The 24,915-nt window shown below is 40.8% G+C and overlaps 1 long non-coding RNA gene across 2 annotated transcripts in view; it reads left to right on the forward strand.

The window, feature by feature from the left end:
* Positions 1-24,915, forward strand: part of LOC130355731 (uncharacterized) — a 77,872-nt gene that overhangs the window by 25,839 nt on the left and 27,118 nt on the right. Inside the window, exon 3 of one of the 2 annotated variants that reach the window (XR_008888643.1) lies at positions 22,299-22,545. The exons of the other annotated variant lie outside the window; for it this stretch is intronic. This is a non-coding gene — a long non-coding RNA (uncharacterized LOC130355731). Of the gene's footprint in view, positions 1-22,298; positions 22,546-24,915 lie in introns of those variants that run through there. 2 annotated transcript variants of the gene reach the window in all.

Here is a 24,915-nt window from a genome sequence, read left to right on the forward strand (position 1 = left end):
CTGACTTTTTTTTATCCATTACATTTTTACAATCTATGGTAGATGGAAAAGATGGGAAAATGGGCTTTGTCCTAAAGGGCCAGTACCAACATGTTTATATGCCTAAAAAACAAATATCCAGTAAACAAACTGCTGTTTATTATTTAAAAAAACAACAAGAACATGAACAAGCTTCTCTGTCATCCCCCCTCCACCTCTAGTTGTTCTGTTACCCGTTCTTCCCTATCTCCTTATTATTTAAATTGTATTTGCACCTATAGAAAAATGTTGGCAAAGGTGACTGCTGCTGGAGAGGGGTTGTTAAATGTCACTGAGGCTTCTTTTATTAGTGATGTCAATACTCAATTTTTCACTTCTCTCTTAACATGAGCAAGGTGCCAAAGCACCTTGCACAGCCAATGTTGTAAAGAGTACTGTGTATTGGCACTCACTGTATATTGCATTAACTGGGCAGGGTGGGAAAACAACTGGGATGGGTACGTATTGTAGTCAGCAGCGATGCACACAGTACCTAGGAAAGTATGCATTGCTGCTCACTTGTCTGGATTGCTGATGTTGGCAGCAGGTACATCTGTAGTTCACCCAGAAACCCCAGGATTTATCTTTTCAGATAAGATTTTTATTGAGAAGTAAGCACACAGTCCGATGTAAAAATCCACTCAGTACACTGCAATATTCAGAAAATAATGTCAGTTTCCCAGTATATACTAATCAACCTTTAAGGGGTTGCCCCCTCTCGGGGATAAGCCCTTACTAGATACCCTCCCCTAAAACCAACTTTTATTGAATTTATATTAAAATTCTTATAACCCCTTCACACGTTTTAAAATTATCAGCGATGCAGTACTGTACACCCACATATTCAACAAACTATACTCAATATAGACATCAGAGAATAACAACTTACCTCAGGTTCCACCGGTATTGTATCGGTCTATAAGACGCCTAAAAACAAAAACACAAATAAAAACCATAATGAGAATAAGCAATAATGTACTATTGGCAACATATGAATAAGCGTATTAATAAAATCTATAGTATATATGATCGACAAGCCCCTCCAAGTCTAGTGATACAGATCCAATAACTATTCTATGCTGCACTTTTAAACAAGACTGTAAATAAGACTAAGTGTCTAAATATGCGCATATATTAACATAGGCTGTAAAGGGACTTAATTCCCTAAGCGCAAGAACATGCGCGTTGTGCACATATGTGCCGATGTGAGACCGGAATTATTTCTAAGTGCAGTGACATGCGCCAAATAAGTATACCCAGACCGGACCCTGGTTATGCGCGAGTCGGAGAAGCTGAAGAAATCTAAGTCCTGTGACATGCACGAGATTACCAGTGAATGAGATCGCGCGAGACATGTGATCAGATACGTCATCTGGTCACATGATAACAACAAAGAGTAAAAGGAGAACCGGATTGGTTTACAAATCATGCGATAGGGGAGACTATGATGTGGCGCTTCTCTATTGGAGGGGGACGGTACGGAAATGAGGAGGATACAAGGTTATATTAATTAGTGATGGGCGTCCGGAGCTCAGTAGCCTCGCAACCCTTGACAAAGCGGATTCATTTGCGAAACGTCGGGGAGGTTTTGACTGTGTTTTAACCAGCGGCAGATCTTGAATTATAATAGGACTGGCAGTCTATGGTTAGGTGATGCAGATACCGTAGCACACCAATCATATTTACAATTTAGGCACCATAGCTCCAGTGATACCTAATACAGTAGGGGGTTAATACAATATCCCCACTGCAAGTACAGTACTGCATCGCTGATAATTTTAAAACGTGTGAAGGGGTTATAAGAATTTTAATATAAATTCAATAAAAATTGGTTTTAGTATCTAGTAAGGGCTTATCCCCGAAAGGGGGCAACCCCTTAAAGGTTGATTAGTATTCAATTACCCTGAGACCCTCAGGGACACATTTTTGTTTGTTTTTCATTTGCCAGTATATAACAGAAGTGACAAATGAAGAAAAAAATGGCAAAAGAAAACCTTCAAAGCGGTAGGTTGGTTGTAGTGCACAGTTAATAGAATTACAGCTTACTCCCGGCTTCTGCACTGCACCAGGAATGGAATTCTCCGTCAAAGTGCTGCAGAAAAACTTCTTTATCGGAACAGATACATAAAAGAAGAAAGTCTGACGCATTTCACTCCAAAAAGCTTAGTCATAGAGTCTAATAGACTAAACTCTTTAGAGTCAGAGTGTATCTGTACCAATGGATGTCTTGAATGAATAAAGTAAAAAGTTTTTCTGCAGTACTTTTTGTTTGCCGGACAATTCCTTTCCTGCTTTGTAGTGCACTAATGTGCTGCAGTACCACAATGTCATGTGGTGCTCATGTTGGTGGCGGCAACATTTGTGTTTGCGCATGAAAATAAATATATAGATATGTACTTGATCAATGTTATATACTTCAACTATCAGTGACTTTTTATTTTACATGTTTGCATGTGAGTATATCATAAATAGTTTATTATTCCCTTTTACAGAATATCAGAACGAGAAGCTAAGAATAATTTTTGTAAACAAGTCAGCACATAGAAAGACAAGCTCCTTGGCATATCTGAAAGTGTTACTTAGAACTCTTCAGAAACAAATTTGCTAAATAACAGGTATACAATTGCAGAGTGGAGAACTCGGCCACCAACACTTATCACAGCTGCTTTACTCTGTAACAAGTGTGACAGAAGCCACCACCAAAGTGGTGAATGGAAATTTAGGTTCCTCTAACTGCTGTTATTGGACATTTAGCACCATTTGAAGATGTATGAACTCCAAACACCCTGCAATCATTCTCTGATGACAGAGAACATCAGGGGAGAGTGCTAATGCAAGCTAAAGTGAGATTACAACCTGCAAAATATTATTTTAAGGATAAAATCATGTTCTAAACTCTGCCTTATCCCTTAAAAGCCACCGTACAGCTCACACACTTTCAAAGTCATGCAAAACGGCGTAAGTCGATAATAATTAGAGAAAATTTTATACATAAATCAACCAAATCACTCTTTTTGCACTGCAAGATTTATTAGAGTCTGAAATAGACTACCTGGACATATTTATTGATGCTGTGATTTATAAATGGGAACATTTATATTGGACAGACACATATACGAGATGAACACTTGTATGAGTATAGGCAGAAATCAATACAGAAATGTCTTCAGTCAATATAGATTGTGCCAGCTACAGACCACCTCTATTTACTTGTCCAATGGTGTTAGTAAGAACAACACAAATGGTTTTATTACAATGCACCGCAAATTAATTATACTTTCCGGCTATGAAGTCAAACAACAAAATGAAATTAATATTTTTTTTTCTGTTTGGAGTAACCTTAGGACAAAATATTACAAAAGCACATTATAGGCATCTTTTCCCACTGAAGTGGAACATTTAGAAGAAAATGAATCTGTGTGTGTCTGAGCCCCGAAGTGCTTCTTCAGATATCTGCAAGTTATTACTCTTTCAATAAACATCAAGTCTACAATGAGAGCTAGACAGGAAAGATGAACAATTCTTATACATTTGCACCTGTAGTTCAATATAGGCAGAGAAACGACATTGTAAAGTCTTGCACGGATCTCTCTGTGCCTCTCTGCAATTATCTGTATTTAGCCTGTCTGCATTTTTCTAGGTAATTACCATACTAGAAAAGATTGAATTAATTGCTACAAATTCACACAGGCAAGCATTTAAAAAATACGAAAAATTATGGTTTGTTCAGATAGTGGGAGGGAAACATTAATGTTGCCCAGTCTATTCACAAGACAAATATGGGGAGCAGAGTAAAGCTTCCTTTTAATTAGTGCTGTGAAATATGAAATGATGGGAAACAGGAACAAACTGGACTTTAAAGGGGTACTCCGGTGCTTAGACATCTTATCCCCTATCCAAAACATAGGGGATAAGATGCCTGATCGCGGGAGTCCCGCCGCTGGAGACCCCAGTGATCTTTCACGCGGCACCCCGTTTATAATCAATCCCCGGAGCGTGTTCGCTCCGGGTCTGATTACCGGCGACAACAGTGCCAACGGCGTGTGACGTCATGCTCCGCCCCTCAATGCAAGCCTGTGGGAGGGGGCGTGACAGCTGTCACGCTCCCTCCCATAGGCTTGCATTGAGGGGCGGAGCCCCAACTACTGAGCCGCAACTCTGCACTGACTTTGCATTACGTCACTGTTCATGAGGAGGTGGGGTTGTAGGATGGTGCAGGTGGCTGTATTTATACAACAAGGGGTAAAGAAACCGAGCAACCCAATTTGTAAACAAGTAAAACTGATATAACAGATAAACGGAGCACTGCAGCGCCATATTAAGTTACTAAAATGAGGGGACCAAATAGTGGCTAAATGACACAGCGTGGAGGTGTTGGCAGCATGAGGAGACCATATAGTGTCTGAATGACACAGCATGGAGGTGTTGGCAGCATGAGGAGACCATATAGTGTCTGAATGACACAGCGTGGAGGTGTTGGCAGCATGAGGAGACCATTTAATTGCTGAATGACACAGCCTGGAGCTGGCAGCAACACAAGTAGACTCTAGGGCTTCACAATACCCAAGATTAAAAGATGAATTTTGAAATTTAAATTGAAGATTTATGGTAGCTAGTGCCACCATAAAATTTTTTATGTCCACACCCAGCAGCATCAGTAAACCATATATTGGCTGAATGACACAGCCTAGAGGTGGCTGAATCATGAGGAGAACCTATAGTGGATGAATTGCACAGCCTAGAGGTGGCTGAAGCATGAGGATATCATATTGTGTCTGAATGGCACAGCCTGGAGTTGGTAGAAGCATGAGGAGACCATTGAAATTTAAGATTTTGAAATTTAAATTTAAGATTTTGAAATTTAAATTGAGGATTTTGAAATTTAAATTTTAACTATCAAGTTTGCGTGCCCCAGGCCCCGGTATGTGGGTACAAAGAACCAAATCAAACAAGGAGTCACATGTCACAAGGCAGCACAATGACAGAGCCTGGAGGTGGCATCGTTATGAGGAGACCATATAGTGGCTGAATGACTGCCAGGAGTTTGTGGCAGCATGGGGAGACCACATAGCACAGCCTGGAATTGGCTGAAGCATGAGGAGACCATATAGTGTCTGAATGGCACAGCCTGGAGCTTACAGTCAGCAGCATGAGTAGACACTAGGGCTTCACAATCCCTAAGATTAAAATAAGGATTTTGAAATTTAAATTGAAGATTTATGATAGCTAGTGCTACCATAACATTTTAGGCTCATGCCCAGCAGCATCAGTAAGCCATATATTGGCTGAATGACACAGCCTGGAGGTGGCTGAATCATGAGGAGACCCTATAGTGGCTGAATGGCACAGCCTAGAGGTGGCTGAAGCATGAGGAGACTATATAGTGGCAGACTGGCACAGCCTGGAGTTGACAGAAGCATGAGGAGACCATTGAAATTCAAGATTTTGAAATAGAAATTGAGGATTTTGAAATTGACATTTTAGCTCCCAAGTTTTAGTGCCCAGGGCCCCGGCATATGTGGATACAAAGGACCGAATCAAACAAGGAGTCACATGTCGCATGGCAGTACAATGACAGAGCCTGGAGGTGGCATCAGTATGAGGAGACCATACAGAGGCTGAATGACTGCCTGGAGTTTGTGGGCAGCATGGGGAGACCATATAGTGTCTGAATGGCACAGCCTGGAGTTGGCAGCAGCATGAGTAGACACTAGGGCTTCACAATCCCTAAGATTAAAAAAAGGAATTTTGAAATTTAAATTGAAGATTTATGGTAGCTAGCAGCATCAGTTAACCATATATTGGCTGAATGGCACAGCCTGGCGGTGGCTGCATCAGGAGGAGACCCTATAGTGGCTGAATGGCACAGCCTAGAGGTGGTTGAAGCATGGGGAGACTATATAGTGGTAGAATGGCACAGCCTAGAGGTGGCTGAAGCATGAGGATACCATATAGTGTCTGAATGGCACAGCGTGGAGTTGGCAGAAGCATGAGGAGACCATTGAAATTTAAGATTTTGAAATTGAGGATTTTGAAATTGAAATTTTAACTCCTAAGTTTTAGTGTCCCAGGCCCCGGCATGTGGGTACAAAGGACCAAATTTAACAAGGAGTCAAATGTCACATGGAAGCACAATGACAGAGCCTAGAGATGGCACCAGTATGAGGAGACCATATAGTGGCTGAATGACTGCCTGCAGTTTGTGGCAGCATGAGAAGACTGCGACCTCTGCCTGCACCTGATGAATTTAGGCCTCTGCCACTCCTCTGTGCACGTCCTGGCACTACTCTGCCTGGCATAGTTATTGCATATATGAGGGGAGTACAATACGCTTCACTACACTTAAAACAGTATTTGTCTAGAACAGCAGCAGGTGTGTACTGTTGGCTGTCCTTTCAAACTATATAGGCCCTTGGAGGATTAACAGGTACAAAATAGTACACTACTTAGATGTAGGTATGGGGTATGCACTTATCAGTGCATAAAAAAGTGCTACAGTACGCCTAAAAATACTTATTTTTACCTGTGTCCCAGATTCCAAAATTCATTTATAATCAGAAAATGTCAGAATACCACATGACATTCAAAATAATAAAATCATACATATGTTCTCTGAAGAAAATTATCCTAATTAGATGACAATATGAGTATTGGGTGTTCCAGTGACATTAGCTCATTGGAGGAACAGGAAAACATGATAAAACTTAATTCTGCAACTGAAGACAAACAAAGAATGAACGACTTAAAGCATACTGGAACTGAGGAACTTCAAAATGGTAAATCTACCACCTGGGATAGTCATTCAATTCCAACAGCCGGTGGTCAGTATCCACATTTCCCTTTTTCTGATAGTCCTTTGCAATATTCCTTTTATTACTTGTCTGGTATCAACATATCAATAATGCTGGGAGAGTAACTCAAGGATACCCTCATGTTTCCTACAATACACAGTCAACCAATTATAATCAGTTATCTGCATTTGCAGTACCAAATTCCAATAATACAAACCAGCCTTAGGCTGGGTTCACACTACGTTTTCTCCCATACGGGAGCGCATACGGCAGGGGGGAGCTAAAAGCTTGCGCTCCCGTATGTCACCGTATGCGCTCCCGTATGTCATTCATTTCAATGAGCCGACCGGAGTGAAACGTTCGGTCCGGTCGGCTCATTTTTGCGCCGTATGCGCTTTTACAGCCGGACCTAAAACTGTGGTCAACCACGGTTTTAGGTCCGGTTGTAAAAGCGCATACGGCGCAAAAATGAGCCGACCGGACCGAACGTTTCACTCCGGTCGGCTCATTGAAATGAATGACATACGGGAGCGCATACGGTGACATACGGGAGCGCGAGCTTTTAGCTCCCCCCTGACGTATGCGCTCCCGTATGGGGGAAAACGTAGTGTGAACCCAGCCTTACTCTGATTTAAATGGACAGATTCAAGCACAGATGTATTCAGTTTTTGGCCCCTTTGGTGCCAATTTGCCATACAATTATGCAGACCCATCCTCTTCTTCAAATCAGAATCCAGTGCCAAATCCATACTCTTATAGTTCTACTGGAAATACAGGCTGGCCATGGAGTTCTTAGGAATAATGAAGAAAACACGATGAAAGATGAAACAAGATGAAAAGATTACACAAGACAATGATCTCTGGATTTAATATCTGAATTTTTGATAGCAAACAAATCACAGTTGACTGCTTGCAGTAGTACTATTTATGCCAATGACATCTGTAGTTTTTGGCGCATTTCTTAACTGTGCTAACTTTTTGTATGTTTTTGCATTATATTATCTAAAGTTAACATATCTCACCAGTATTTCATTTTTATAAGCAAAATACTTATTTTTATATATTTTTCCATTTTTGATGCAAGTTTTCCTCAGGGCACTTGCTTAAAGTGTCTAACTAGTTAAAATATTTGTTTGTTAGGAGTCACAATATATGATTGTGTTGTTTTGTAATTGTTATTTATATTTGAAAAATTTTGCGATTTAAATAATTATGTGTTTGCTGTCTTGTATTAGAAAACTGAATTGACACTTTTCAGCTCTTAAGGGAAAAATGATCTGTTGAGCAGCGATAAAAAAGTGAAATAGTTAGTTTAAGAAAACATGCCCTTTGAAAAAGTTTGGGGGGTTTGGTGTTCCCCAACAAAGGGAAAAACAATACATATTTTTGCACACCAGCAGTACACAACAGTGCTGCAGCACACAGTCGCTGTGTAATAAACCCAAAATTGCGCTCTCTCACAGACTATTAGGAATGGACTGCTGAGTATGTATTATACCGTCTACAGACTAGTATAACCAGCAGACCATTTGTTGTGGAACAAAGAGCAGGAAAAATGCTCCACAGTATGCTTAAAAACTTATTGGAGTAAAACACCAGCCAGTGATTACTTTTGACTAGACTTTCACAGTATCTAGGCTCTTGACAGACTAACCCCTTAAGGACCCAGGCCATTTATACCTTAAGGACCCGGCCATTTTTTGAACATCTGACCACTTTCACTTTAAGCATTAATAACTCTGGGATGCTTTTACCTTTCATTCTAAAGTGAATTAGAAAATTCAAAATCTTCATTTTTTACACTCGCATGTTCTTGTAGACCAAGTTTTTGAATTTTTACAAGGGGTAATAGATGAAAAATCCCCCAAAAATTTGTAACCCAATTTCTCTCGAGTAAGGAAATACCTCATATGTGTATGTCATGTGTTCGGCGGGCGCAGTAGAGGGCTCAGAAGGGATTTTGGAGATTGGAGAATGAATTTTGCTGAAATGGTTTTTGGGGGGCGTGTCACATTTAGGAAGCCCCTATGGTGCCAGAACAGCAGAAAACCCCCAGATGGCATACCATTTTGGAAACTACACCCCTCAAGGCACATAACAAGGGGTCCAGTGAACCTTTACACCCTACAAGTGTTTGACAACTTTTTGTCAAAGTCTGATGTGTAAATGAAAAAAAATTTTTTTTTACTAAAGTGCAGTTTTCCCCCCAAATTTATCATTTTTACAAAGGGTAATGGGAGGAAATGCCCCCAAAATTTGTAACCCCATCTCTTCTGAGTATATAAATACCCCATGTTAGGACGTATAATGCTCGGCGAGCGAACTACAATGCTCAGAAGAGAAGGAGTCACATTTAGCTTTTGGAAAGCAAATTTAGCTGAAATGGTGTTTGGGGGGCATGTCGCATTTAGGAAGCCCCTATGGTGCCAGAACAGCAAAAAAAAAAAAAAAACACATGGCATACTATTTTGGAAACTACACCCCTCAAGGAACGTAACAAGGGGTCCAGTGAGCCATAACACCTCACAGGTATTTCACGACTTTTTGTGAAAGTTGGATGTGTAAATGAAAAAAAAAAATTTTCACAAAAATGCCAAATTTTACATTTTTACAAGGGGTTATAGTAGAAAATGACCACCAAAATTTGTAACCCCATTTCTTCAGAGTATGGAAATACCCCATGTGTGACCCTAAACTATTTCCATGAAATACGACAGGGCTCCGAAGGGAGAGAGCGCCATGCGCATTTGAGGACTTCATAGGGATTGCATAGGGGTGGACATAGGGGTATTCTACGCCAGTGATTCCCAAACAGGGTGCCTTCAGCTGTTGATAAACTCCCAGCATGCCTGGACAGTCAGTGGCTGTCCGGAAATGCTGGGAGATGTTGTATTGCAACAGCTGGAGGCTCCGTTTTGGAAACACTGCCATACAATACGTTTTTCATTTTTATTGGGGGACAGTGTAAGGGGGTGTATATGTAGTGTTTTACCCTTTATTATGTGTTAGTGTAGTGTAGTGTTTTTAGGGTACTTTCGCACTGGGGGGCGTTTACGGTGAGTTTACCGCTAGGAGTTTGTGCTGCAACGAAAAATTTGCCGCAGCCCAAACTTGAAGCACAAAACTAACTGTAAACCTGCCCATGTGAATGTACCCTGTACGTTCACATGGGGGGGGGGCAAACCTCCAGCTGTTTCAAAACTGCATCTCCCAGCATGTACTGACAGACCGTGCATGCTGGGAGTTGTACTTTTGCAACAGCTGGAGGCACACTGGTTGGAAAACCTTCAGTTACCTAACTCAGTATTTTCCAGTGTGCCTCCAGCTGTTGCATAACTTCAACTCCCATCATGTACTGATTGCAGAAGGGCATGCTGGGAGATGTAGTTATGCAACAGCTGGAGGTGATCTCCAAACTGTGGACCTCCAGATGTTGCAAAACTACAAATCCCAGCATGCCCAGACAGCAAACTGCTATGTGGGCATGCTGGGAGTTGTAGTTTTGCAAGATCTAGAGGTCTACAGTATAGAAATCACTGTGCAGTGGTCTCAAACTGTAGCTCTCCAGCTGTTGCAAAACTACAAATCCCAGCATGCATAAACAGCTCTCTGGGCATGCTGGGAGTTGTAGTTTTGCAACATCTGGAGGGTTACAGATTAGACACCACTATAGTAGTCTCAGACTGTAGCCCTCTAGATGTTGCTAAGCAACTCACCGGCTTCCGTAGGATCCAGGGAGCTGCGTCGCTGTCCTCTTCTTCCGCCGATCGTCACCCGCTGCCGTCGCCGATCGTCAACTGCTGCCATCGCCGATTGGTGAGTGGACTTTCCCCCCCCCCCCCCGGTCCCCTTCATTTCCCCGTCCTGCCCCGCCAATTGTAGGTGGGCAGAAAGAACAGGGAAACCGAAAGTAAACCCCCCCACCCCCCAATCTGCAATTGGAGGTCGCGTCTAGACCACCAATAGCAGAGATAGGAGGGGTGGCACCTCTGCCACCTCACTCCTATACCTTTAGGGGGATCGTGGGTCTCATGGACAACCGCGATCCCCCTTCTATTCCGGGTCACCGGGTCACCATAGACCCGTATGACCAGGAATCGTCGCAAATCGAAAGTGTAAATTCACTTGCGATTTGCTCAGTTTGCCGACATGGGGGGTCTGATGACACCCCTGAGCATTTGCCCGGGGTGCCTGCTGATCGATATCAGCAGTCACCCTGGTCCGGTCCCCGCTGGGACCGAAATTCCCACGGGCGTACAGGTATGCCCTGGGTCCTTAAGTACCAGGGACCGAAGGCGTACCTGTACGCCCTGGGTCCCCATGTGGTTAACAGGTACAAAATAGTATACTACTTAGATGTACTTATTTGGTATGCACTTATGAGGGCAGAAAAATGCGGTACAGACGCTTAAAAAACATAGTTTTGTAAAACACCAGCTGGTGATTACTTTTGTTTGGACTTTCACAGTTTCTAGGCCCTTGACAGATTAACAGGTACAAAAAAGTACACTACTTAGATGTACGTATGTGGTATGCACTTATGAGGGCAGAAAAAGGCGGTACAGTACGCTTAAAATTTTATTTTAGTAAAACACCAGCCGGTGATTACTTTTGCCTGGACTTTCACAGTATCTAGGCCCTTGACAGATTAACAGATACAAAATAGTACACTACTTAGATGTACGTATGTGGTATGCACTTATGAGGGCAGAAAAATTCGCTACAGTACGCTTAAAAAACATATTTTAGTAAAATACCAGCCGGTGAGTACTTTTACCTGGATTTTCACAGTATCTAGGCCCTTGACAGATTAAAAGGTAGAAAATAGTACACTATTTAGATGAACATATGTGGTGTGCACACTTGAGGGCAGAAAAATGCACTAGAGTACGCTTAATAAACGTATTGATGTAAACCACCAGCCGGTGATTATTTTTGGCTGTCCTTTCACAGTATGTAGGACCCTGCCAGATTAACAGGTACAAAATAGTACACTACTTAGATGTAGGTATGTACAGTACACTTAAAAAAGTATCTGAGTAAAAACACCAGCCGGTAAGTACTTTTGCCTGGACTTTCACAGTATCTAGGCCGAGGGCAGAAAAATGCGCTGCAGTACACAAAAAAAAGTGCCCACAGCAACAGCAGTACACAACAATGCTGGAGCACACAGTAACTGTGTACTAAACCCAATTGCAAAAAGACTCTCTCTCAAATACGATTAGGAATGGACTGCTGGGTATGGATTATACCATCTACAGACTAGTATAACCAGCCGACCAGTTGTGGAACAAAGACACAGATTTGCCCTAAAAAATTATTTCTCCCTCCTGTGAAAACATTTCTGCAGCTGAGGCAACACACAGCTCTCTGCCCCTCTCTGTAATACAATGCTGTTCACAATGACTGAGGGGTTAATCGCTGCAGTAAGAATACATTTCTGTGCAAAAACACTGTGCTATGTGTCCTACAGAAGGCTGAGGTGACTAAGAGGTGAAACGCTGCTGCAAAAAGCCTTTCTGTTTAACACACACAGCGATGTCCGTCCTATCTCTCTGCAGTGTAATGAATGAAATGACGAGCTGCAAAATGGCTGCTGATTATATAGAGCTGTGACATCACAGGGATGACTGGCTGCTGATAGGCTGCATCCTGCATGTGATTCAGGGTCATCCTGCCTTCTCCCCTTCCCACCTTGCCTTCCCGCCTTCCCAGCATTCCTTGCCCCATGTACTGACATGTGGATCCACCATTTTAGATGCCCTGGAGCCTGGACCACAGTAAATGGAGTTTACTGAAGTGATTTGCGCTATAGAATCGCGGCAATATTCACATTCGTTGCAAATTGAATTTTTCATGAAATTCGTAACGAATTCGGGTTTGTCAGCTTCGATTCGCTTATCTCTAGTAATGTCCTCTATTTTCATCTATCAGCAGTTTGGGATGCCTGAACCTACTGTCAGATTCCCTTTAACCCCTTAACGACCACGGATGTAAATGTACATCCTGGTGCGGCGGTACTTCGAACGGAGGTCCCGACACCTGCCTCCGACGCCTTCCCGGCTTCTTCTGCTCTGGTCTGAGATCAAGCATAGCACTGAACAGTATTAGCAATCAACTAATTTCTATAAAACACTTTTTAAATGTGAAAAATCCCCTCCCCCAATAATAATGTAAAATGTCCCTTTTTCCCATTTTACCCCCAAAAAGTGTAAAAAATAAAATAAAAATCAATAAACTTATTTGGTATCGCCGCATGTGTAAATGTCTGAACTATTAAAATATAATGTTAATTATCCCGTACGGTGAACGGCGTGAATGTAAAAAAATAAAAAGTCCACGTAAAAAAAAAAGGCAAAAATTGCTGCTTTTATGTCATATTTTATAAAAAAAAAATTATAACTAAATGTATAAAAGTTTTATTTACACAATTGTCATACCAAGTACAGATCACGGCGCAAAAAATTAGCCCTCATACCGCCGCTTATATGTAAAAATGAAAAAAAGACATAGGTTGTCAAAATAGAGGGATTTTAAACGGACTAATTTGGTAAAAAATTTGCGATTTTTTTAAGTGCAACAATAATAGAAGAGTATGTAATCATGGGTATCATTTTAATTGAATTGACCCACAGAATAAAGAACAAATGTAATTTTTGCCGTAAATTGTACGGCGTGAAAACGAAACCTTCCAAAATTTGCTAAATTGCGTTTTTCTTTTTAACTTCACCACACAAATAGCATTTTTTTGGGTTGTGCCATACATTTTATGGTAAAATGAGTGATGTCATTACAAAGGACAACTGGTCACGCAAAAAACAAGCCTAGTATGGGGATGATAATATCAAAGAGTTATGATTTTTAGAAGGCGAGGAGGAAAAAACGAAAATGCTACAGAAAAAAATTGGCCTGGTCCTTAAGGTCAAAATGGGCTTAGTCCTTAAGAGGTTAAAATACAGAATAAGCAACAATACATTGTCAATATAAAAACATTCTATGAAATATATATAAAACTCCAATAAAAACAGCATATCCAGAGTTTTTCAGTATTTCAGCAGCGGGTGCAGGCAGGTGTTGGACTGCGTTACCAGGTCCAGAGCAATAGCCAAAGGATAAGTGCAGCCACCAAATGTATCCAATTAAATGTGTTAGTTTATTCCATAGTGCAGGGGAAAAAAGGCAGACAACGTTTCAATAGCTTCACTTGAGAAAGGTAGCGTGAGACTACTGAAGTGTTGTCTGCCTTTATTTTTTATTCACTATGGAATAAACAAACACATTTTAGTGGATAAATCTGGTGTGTGTGTGTGTATATATGTATATGTATATATATATATATATATATATATATATATATATATATATCTGCAGCCAGGACCCACGGCTAATTCCGGGCTTCGCGGATCGCGGAGTCTTAATGCGGGAGTTAACATCAAGGTAAAATCATGAGTGCACAGTGGGAGGGCCATTACCTGCCTCCTCACTGTTCGATTGGTGCTCTGATGTCCCCAGCTAGGATCTGCAGGCTACAGCACCAATAACACTGATCAGCATTGAACAGTGTAGGCAATCGCAAGACTGAATTACCCCCTTTTCCCATTTTTAAATAAAATAATGTAATAAAAATAAACAAAAACATATGTGGTATATCCGCGTGCGTAAATGTCTGAACTATTAAAATATAAGGTTAGTTAAACTGCACGGTCGATGGTATACACGTCAACAAAACACCAAATTCAAAATTGCGCATTTTTGGTCACTTCATATACCATAAAAAAAATTATAAAAACCCATCCATCAAAACAAAAATGGTACCAATATAAACTACAGATCACAGCACAAAAAAATAAGCCCTCATATAGCCTCGTATACAGAAAAATAAAAAAAAGTTATAGGGGTCAGAATAGGACATTTTTAAACATACTAATTTTGGTACATGTAGTTATAATTTTTTACCCGTACAGGATCTAGGGCGTATGGATACGCCTTCTGTACCTGGGTCTTAAGGACCCAGGCACGCCCTGGGTCCTTAAGACCCAGGTACAGAAGGCGTGGGAATTTCGGTCCCCGCCACGCGCCGGGTGGGGACCGGACTGGGGTGCCTGCTGATCAAGTGCCTGCTGTGCAAATCCCGAGGTGGGTCATCAGACCCCCCCATGTCGGCGATCGGCGCAAATCGCAAGTGAATTCACACTTGCGATTTGCGCCGATTACGGTTCATACGGGTCTGTGGTGACGCGGTGACCCGGAATATAAGGGGGATTGCGGTTGTCTAAGACACCCACGATCCTCCTGTAGCGATAGGAGTGAGGTGGCAGGGGTGCCACGCCTTCTATCTCTGCTATTGGTGGTCTAGACGCGGCCACCAATAGCAGATGAGGGGTGGGGGGGTTTACTTTTGTTTTCCCCGTTCTGCCCACCTACAATAGGCGGGGCAGAACGGGGAAATGACGGGGACCGAACGCCGAAGATCCACTTACCCGTCGGTGGAAGCTGGGGGGGCAGGATCGGCGGCGGTGATCGGCGCGGGCGGCGATGTCGTGCGGCAGAAGAGGACGGCTCCCTGGATCCGACGGAAGCCGGTAAGTTGCCTAGCAACATCTAGAGGGCTACAATCTGAGACTGTAGCCCTCCAGATGTTGCAAAACTACAACTCCCAGCATGCCCAGACAGCTGCTGGGCATGCTGGGATTTGCAGTTTTGCAACAGCTGGAGGTCTACAGTTTAGAGACCACTGCACAGTGATCTCTAAACTGTAGCACTCTAGATCTTGCAAAACTACAACTCCTAGCATGCCCACACAGCAGTTTGCTGTCTGTGCATGCTGGGATTTGTAGTTTTGCAACATCTGGAGGTCCACAGTTTGGAGATCACAGTGCAGTGGTCTCTATCTGTAGCCCTCTAGATGTTGCAAAACTGCAAATCCCAGCATGCTGAAACAGCTGTCTCGGCATGCTGGGAAAAGTAGTTGCGTACCGCTAGCTGTTGCATAACTAGATCTCCCAGCATGCCCTTCGGCGATCAGTACATGCTGGGAGTTGTAGTTTTGCAACAGCTATAGGCACACTGGTTGGAAAATACTGAGTTAGGTAACAGAACCTAAATTAAGGTTTTCCAACCAGTCTGCCTCCAGCTGTTGCAAAACTACAACTCCCAGCATGCACGGTCTGTCAGTACATGCTGGGAGTTGTAGTTTTGAAACAGCTGGAGGTTTGCCCCCCCCCCCCCATGTGAACATACAGGGTACATTCACACGGACAGGTTTACAGTAAGTTTCCTGCTTCAAGTATGAGCTGCAGCAATTTTTCAGCAATTGTAAACCTGCGCACATGTGAATGTACCCTAAAAACACTTCACTACACTAACACATAATAAAGGGTAAAACACTACATCTACACCCCCTTACACTGTCCCCCCCAATAAAAATGAAAAACGTATTGTACAGCAGTGTTTCCAAAACAGAGCCTCCAGCTGTTGCAAAACAACAACTCCCAGCATTTCCGAACAGCCACTGACTGTCCAGGCATGCTGGGAGTTTAGCAACAGCTGGAGACACCCTGTTTGGGAATCACTGGCGTAGAATACCCCTATGTCCACCCCTCTGCAATCCCTAATTTAGTCCTCAAATGTGCATGGCGTTCTCTCACTTCAGAGCCCTGTCCTATTTCAAGGAAACAGTTTAGGGCCACATATGGGGTATCTCTGTACTCGGGAGAAATTGCGTTACAAATTTTGGGGGGCTTTTTCTCCTTTTACCCCTTATGAAAAGGAAAAGTTGGGGGCTACACCAGCCTGTCAGTGTAAAAAAAATAAAAAAATTTACACTAACATGCTGGTGTTGTCCTTTACTTTTTATTTTCACAAGTGTTAAAAGGAAAAAAAGACCCCCAAAATTTGTAACGCAATTTCTCCTGAGTACGGAAATACCCCATATGTAAGCGTAAAATGCTTTGCGGACGCACAACAAGGCTCAGGATTGAGAGCGCACCATGTACATTTAAAGCCTAAATTGGTGATTTGCACAGGGGTGGCTGATTTTACAGCGGTTCTGCCATAAACGCAAAAAAAGAAATACCCACACGTGACCCCATTTTGGAAACTACACCCCTCACGGAATTTAACAAGGGGTATAGTGAGCCTTAACACTCCACAGGTGTTTGACGAATTTTCATTAAAGTTGGATGGAAAAATGAAGAAAAAAATTCACAAAAATGCTGGTGTTTTTATTTTCACAGGGAAAAATAGGAAAAAAGCCCCCCAATATTTGTAGCCCCATTTTTTCTGAGTAAGAAAATACCCCTTATGTGGATGTAAAGTGCTCTGCTGGCGCACTACAATGCTCAGAAGAGAAGGAGCACCATTGGGATTTTGAAGATAAATTTTATAATGGGGTCATTTATGGGGTATTTCTAATATGAAGGGCCTTTAAATCCACTTCAAAACAGAACTGGTCCCTGAAAAATTTTGATTTTGAAAATGTTGTGAAAAATTGGAAAATTTGAAAACTTTGAAGCCCTCTGATCTCTTCCAAAAGTAAAAACATGTCAATGTTATGATGCAGTCATAAAGTAGACATGTTGTACATGTGAATCAATATATAATTTATTTGGAATATTCATTTTCCTTATAATCAGAGAGCTTCAAAGTAAAAAAAATGCAATTTTTTCATCAAATTTTGGATTTTTTTTTACCAAGAAACGATGCAAGTATCGACAAAATTTTACCACTAACATAAAGTAGAATATGTCACGAAAAAACTGTCTCGGAATCAGAATGAAAGGTAAAAGCATCCCAGAGTTATTAATGCTTAAAGTGACAGTGGTCAGGTGTGCAAAAAATGGCCGGGTCCTACAGTGAAAATTGGCTGGGTCCTTAAGGGGTTAAAGTAGTAAAACAAAATAAACCCTACATAAATTGGGTATCCTTACCTTATGGACCTACAGAATGAAGATAAGGTGTCCTTTTTACTGAAAAGTGCACTGCGTAGAAACGGAAGCACACAAAATTTACAAAATGTTCTTTTTTGCTTTTTTTTCAATTTCCCTCCACAAATAATTTTTCTTTTGTTACGCTGTAGATTTTCAGATTTCTGAAAAATCTGAAGAGCATAGTGGCCTTCATCACTCTAAGGCTAAGTTTCTATTGTTTTTTTGGCCTGCGTTTTTTTGGTTTGAAAAAAAAATGCAAGAAAAAAACGCCTGAGAAAACACCAGTGCAATTCCCTGCGTCTTCCAAAATTTGTTGGGTACCAAAAACCAAAAAAAAAAAAAAGGAAGGATGCAGTAGTGATGGAATTTTTTTAAATTTAACTTTATATTTTTTATAACAACATTTTAATAAATTTTTAATAAAGTATGTGTTTCACTTTTTTCTCTCTCTCTTTTTTGAGATTTTTCAGGTAGTACTACTACTCCCAGCATGGGACACACTGTTCCATGATGGGAGTAGTAGTACATGTACTAATACACATATCGCCCAATGCGATCGTCCATAATATAGCAGAGATGCGGAGCGGCTCTATACAGTGTTCACATCTCTGCTATGTACTCCGGCCAGTGATGTGAATATAACATTACTCATTCATATTTTCCACCCAGAGTGGGGATTGGCCGGATGGTTGTAGACAATCACTGCTCTCAGTGGGAAATATGAATGAGTGATTTTCTATTCACATCACTGGCCGGAGTATAGTGCAGAGATGCCAGCGCTGTATAGAGCCGCTCAACATCTCTGCAATGGATAGGACGATTACAGCGGATGTCAAGAATGATACCCGCTGAGATCTTTCCTTATCAGGTACTACTCCAATCATGGAGCATGCTCTGTTCCATGTTGGGAGCTGTAGTACCTGCAGTTAAGGAAAGATCAAAGCAGATGTCACTCCTGACACCCGCTGTGATCCTCCTGTATAATTTATGGATGTGGGTGGACGCTCTCCTATGGTCCCCTTAACTGCTGTATATATACACATATTCATATTTCCCACAGAGTTGTGATTGGCTGGAACCATCTGGCCAATCACAGCTCTCTGCAGGAAATATGAATAGGTGTATATATATATATATATATATATATATATATATTCTGCAGTGCAGGGGACCATAGAAGAGCGGCCGCCCTATCTATACATTATACAGGAGGATTGCAACAGAACCTGGGGGGATCTGTCAATTAGTGCAGGTACTACTACTCCCATCATGGAACTGTGTGTATTCCATGCTGTGAGTAGTAGTACGATCTGAAAAATAAAGAATAAAAAGTGAAAAACACACACACACTACATTTTTATTATTGTCCTGCTTGCCCACGTAAATTGATCCCTGTTTAAAAATGTATAAAAATGTTGTTATAAAAAAGATACATTTAGTTAAATACAATTTTTACCATAACTACTGTATCTTTTTTATTATTATTTTTTAATGGTAACCTACAAAATTGTATTAAAAAAGGTATTTCCATCACTTTTTTTGAATCGGTAAAGTCCAAAAGAGAATAAAAAACGCCTGAAAAAACGCCACATGGCATTTTTCTTGGCGTTTTTTTTACTCCCATAGACTTCTATGGGAGAAAAACGCCACAATTTCAAGGACAAAAATGCCAGTGGCTCAACATGCTGCGATTTTGCAAAACCGCCAAGGAGCTGAAAAACGCCAAAAAAGAGTGAAAAAACGCCAAAAGGATAAAAAAAAAAAACCGCCAAACTGAAAAAAGCCAAGTGGAAAAAGAATTTAGCAATTTCTCATTGATTTACAGCTAACATCTGGCCTTAGGCTAAGTTTCCACTTGTTTTTTTACCTGGCAGTTTTGGAATACTGCCACTAACACTACAAGACTGTGTTAACAAATGTGATATGGATTCATTATGATTGGATGGATCCCTTTAACTTGTAATGGGGCCATCAGGGTAATATTGTGGTTCATGCTGTCAAATCAGAAATACTGATGGCTCTTCTTGGACAGTGTCAAATAATCCTGCTTCCTCCTTTTTCATTAGTTTTGGAGAACAGCTTAGCTCTGTCTTCTTTTTACAAGACTGGCTGGCAGCTTACTGAGGGATCAGTTTACAAGTTGTCCATATAAGTCTATAGGAAAAGAAAGGGATGGGTGGGAGACTAATTGAAGAGATTCAGAAGCAAACAGAGAGGCTACAAAGAGAGTATACAATTTTACTGTGAGATCTCACCCCAGCACTTGATTTACAGCTTACATTCTTCTATAATGTCCTCTATGCTGCTGCTTCTGCTCCTTTTTTTGAGTGCACACTAAAGAAAAAGAAGAGGAGGATCCCCTCTTCTGCGAGTGTGCAGAAGCACTATAAAGATAAGGTAAAGCTGGATCCTCTCTTCTGTGTGTGCATAGGCACTATACAGATGTGTGTGTGTACAGAGTATAGGAACCATCCTAGACACCTGGCTTCACCAACTTGCTCAGGACAACTGATAATAAGAAAGCAGTTGTCCCTGCAGAAATCTGATTTCACATAGTAGTAATTCCTCATATACACATACATAACATCTCCTCCTGAAAAGTTACCTGAAATGACAGCTATGCTCTAAACATTAATAGTTCTATTCAATCTTTACAATGTGGACATTAGAAACATTTTAACACTTTTATTTCTTTATTTTAAGGTCTAGCTTCATGTAAACATTAGCAGATCCGACTCATGTGAAATGCACATATAAACAAACCGGATCACATGTATCTATGTTATAACTTTATTAATTATTAATTGATCCATTCCTAGCAGCCGGACTAGATGTGGCTTCCTTATGAACATATGGTGCACAGTTAGTCAGTTTTGTAGTTGCCTTCTGTGATAACACAATTACTTTCAGAAGAACATCTGGATAGGTTTTAGTCTGAAGCTCCATAAACATGTTTCTAAATCTTTACTTACTTGACAAAGTACAAGTTAATTCAGTAGTGTCAGTGATCTGAATCAATTCTCAACGTTTCTTGCGAGACGAGTGGATGGGAGGATGAGGACCATTTTCAAGGCTCACAGTGTAACAATACATCCCTTTGTTCATCCGCGTGTCTAACAAAAATGGACAGCCAAGTGCTTTGCTGATGCAGATCATCTGTGGAGCATTATTCAATCTTGACAAATTGTTTCAAGTACATTCATAACAGATTCCATTCAACTATCTTTCAATCTAGCTATGCATTATCTGTAATCATTGTTTCTATTCCAGTATACAGCATCTCAAGCTCTTTACTCTATTCAGTGCTTTGGTATTATTGTACGCTCCATTCTTCCCATGAGTGTGCTGGGTAAAATTTGATCTAGATCTTAGCAAAATTACTTGAAGAGACCTAAAATACATATATTTTTGCTGCACAGTAATACAAGTCATGAGTTGGAGCACGTGAGCCTACTTGTTCACCATCTAAGTAATATAGCTGAAAAATGCAGCTATTTAACACTGAACTGCAGTTCCAGGTCTTGATAAGCATTTCAGGAAAAAAAATAGGAGGTATTTTCATGCTGTTATAATGCAGGTAGTAGAAGTGGAAGCAGAAATGAGTCTAAAAGAAACAGATGGAAAAAGCAATCTAACCACATCAAAGCGAAGTAGATGGAAAAAGGCAAATCACAACACATCCAAATGAGTAGGATAGAGACCGGCAGTAGAAAAGCTGGTACCCATTAAAACCAGCAATCTCTATGGTACCACTAACATCATACAACACCTGATAAATCAATACTTATTTTTACTCATCCCATCTAAAAGCTTTCCAACTTTTTCTTGAAAATGCTAAGCTGTCTTTCTATTGAATTCCAATTGTTACTTATATTGAAAGACAATTTTAGTAAATTCCTACTAGAGCCCCGTTTGTAGTCCATGTTTCTGAAAACCTGATGATGCTCAGGATAAGATCAATTCACTTCTTTTCAGTGGTGGAAATAATTTTCTCAGATGAAGTATATAGAGCATTGTTGTAGGGTAGGAGTTACCAATCCCTTGATATTAGTTACCTTTAATAACGTGTATTATCTGTTCTCTCTGCTTGCCTTAGGGAGTTGATAGCATATCAGGGACAAAAAGCAGGGCTAGATTATAGGGTCATACTTTCTGAAATATAGCGTCATATGATATAAGGATACAGTAAGTTACACTGGCAGTAAAACATGTGATTATTGGTAGATCACTATTATGTCAACAAAACTTATGACATTGTTATTTATACTGTGACAATGTACATGATGACAGTCTCCCTATCCCCTAGAGTTCACTGTAGAGAGTAACAAGAGCCAATATGTTGTGTTTTAACATGCTCTCCCTTCTTACAACTATCTTTCCCTATGGCAATACACATGCATGAGTTCCAGTATTTAGACATTGAACCTTCTCATTGCTTCTGCTACATATGTAAATATTTACAATATTAGGGTCTCTTTTATGCCCATGTTTTGCGTTTTTATCGTTGATTGAAAAGGAGTATTGATAAGTAATCTTTTTTGTTATTTTTTTATTATTGTAGATTTTTTCCTGCACATGATTATGGACATGGCCATCATTCCAGACCTGTTCTTAATAGAATTCCAAGATTTGCTTTACAATAGCTACATAGAATGTTCTAGTCATGCTCTGTACATCGGGGCTGTGTCCCTTATGTGTTGTCAATTGTGGATCTAGTGTTCTATAAATAGAGATAATTCTATCTGTGATTATAGATACATGTACTCTAGATTGATAAATTGATCAAATAAAAAAAATGTTTCATTGTATTAAGGCATTAATCAGGAGTAATAAAGAGAACTTTAATTCCATGAAAAAAAATTACCTCCTCCACTAGGATATCTTTTTCTACTGAAGAAAACTTCTTCTTTGACATGCGTTTTTCTTTTGGGGAGTCTTAAGATTATGTAAGAAATGGATATAAAATTAATGATATGGACCAGTCCTCAAAGGTACATAGGAAATTAATAGAAGATGGATCCAGTAATGCAATAAAATAACAATTTATTATAATAAAAAAGAGATGACTTAGCCTCCTATCGACCTAGCAGGGCCCTTGCATCGGGTGAGGGGCTCACAAATATTAGTGGATATGTTAGATGTCACAGGTAGATATATATAATAATAAAATAATGGTATAAAATTTAATATAAAATAAAGAGTTCAGGCGTATATACCAACTTGAGTAAATCAATAACAGCAGAATTAATATGCAATTGTATAGTGCGCTAGTTCATTGAATAGTTCATTGGTAGCGCAGTGCAAAGTTCAGCAATATTGTAACAAAGGCAAGTTCCATTAATATTATACAATCGTTGGCGGTATAATGGCACTTGAATGACACAGGGTTGGTGCACGGCACCACTCACCGACCGTATGGAATAAGATAAGGCATGCAGTCCAAGCTGGCACGGTTGCGTCCAGCACTGGGAGTTGTGCCCATCTGCGCGATGTCACGGAGCCTCCATATAGTTCAGCAGTCTTCGGCTGGCACGGGATGGCATCAGGCCTGATGGAGGATGAGGGGATGATAGCCATAGCTGACACATGGAGACAACAGGGAGTCCTGTGCTGGTACGGGGGTGGGAGCCGGCGTCCGCATGTCGGTGATGCGCTGCAAGCGTGCGTATGGAAGTGGTCCCAAAACAGGGGGCATCCAGCTGTTGCAAATGTGGAGTCTAAGTTAATGGTTGGTATACAGACTGTGGGGTTGTGGAGGTATGTGGACACACATATATATATATATATATATGTATATATATATATATATATATATATATAATGTATATGCAGCCATGGCCATCAATGTTGGCACCCCTGAGATTTTTCTAGAAAATGAAGTATTTCTCACAGAAATCGGTCGCTTCCTACAACCATCAATAAGCTTCTTACACCTCTCAGACGGAATATTGGACCACTCTTCCTTTGCAAGCTGCTCCAGATCTCTCTTTTTGGAAGGGCGCCTTTTCCCAACAGCAATTTTAAAATCTCTCCACAGGTGTTCAATGGGATTTAGATCTGGACTCATTGCTGGCCACTTCAGAACTCTCCAGCGATTTGTTGCGATCCATTTCGGGATGCTTTTTGACGTATGTTTGGGGTCATTGTCCTGCTGGAAGACCCAAGATCTCAGACGCAAACCCAGCTTTCTGACACTGGGCTGTACAGTGCGACCCAAAATCCATTGGTAATCCTCAGATTTCATGATGCCTTGCACACATTCAAGGCACCCAGTGCCAGAGGCAGCAAAACAACCCTAAAAAATCATTGAACCTCCACCATATTTCACTGTAAGTACTGCATTCATTTCGGCCTCATTCCGTTTTCGGTAAACAGTAGAATGATTTGCTTTACCAAACAAGCTCTATCTTGGTCTCATCTGTCCACAAGATGTTTTCCCAGAAGGATTTTGGCTTACTCAAGTTCATATTGGCAAAATTTTGTCTTGCTTCTTAATGTCTCTGTGTCAGCAGTGGGGTCCTCCTGGGTCTCCTGACATAGCGTTTCATTTCATTTAAATGTCGACAGATAGTTCGCGCTGACACTGATGCTCCCTGAGCCTGTAGGACAGCTTGAAATTCTTTGGAACTCGTTTGGGGCTACTTATCCGCCATCCGGACTAACCTGCATTGACACCTTTCATTAATTTTTCTCTTCCATCCATGCCCAGGGAGATTAGCTACAGTGCCATGGGTTGCATACTTCTTGATAATGTTGCGCACTGTGGACAAAGGAAAATCTAGATCTCTGGAGATGGACTTGTAACCTTAAAATTGTTGATATTTTTCCACAATTTTGGTTCTCAAGTCCTCAGACAGTTATCTTCTCTTCTTTCTGATGTCCATACTTAGTGTGGCACACACAGACACACAATGCAAAGACTAAGTGAACTACTCTCCTTTTTATTTGCTTTCAGGTGTGATTTTTATATTGCCCACACCTAATACTTGCCCCAGGTGAGTTTAAAGGAGTATCACATGCTTGAAACAATCTTATTTTTCCACAATTTTGAAAGGGTGCCAATAATTTTGTCCAGACCATTTTTGGAGATTGTGTGACACTACAGTGGGGATCAAAAGTTTGGGCACCCCAGGTAAAAATGTGTATTAATGTGGATAAAGAAGCCAAGGAAAGATGGA

The sequence above is a fragment of the Hyla sarda genome, chromosome 2 (assembly GCF_029499605.1).
Source record: "Hyla sarda isolate aHylSar1 chromosome 2, aHylSar1.hap1, whole genome shotgun sequence".
NCBI classification, from domain to species: Eukaryota; Metazoa; Chordata; class Amphibia; order Anura; family Hylidae; genus Hyla; species Hyla sarda.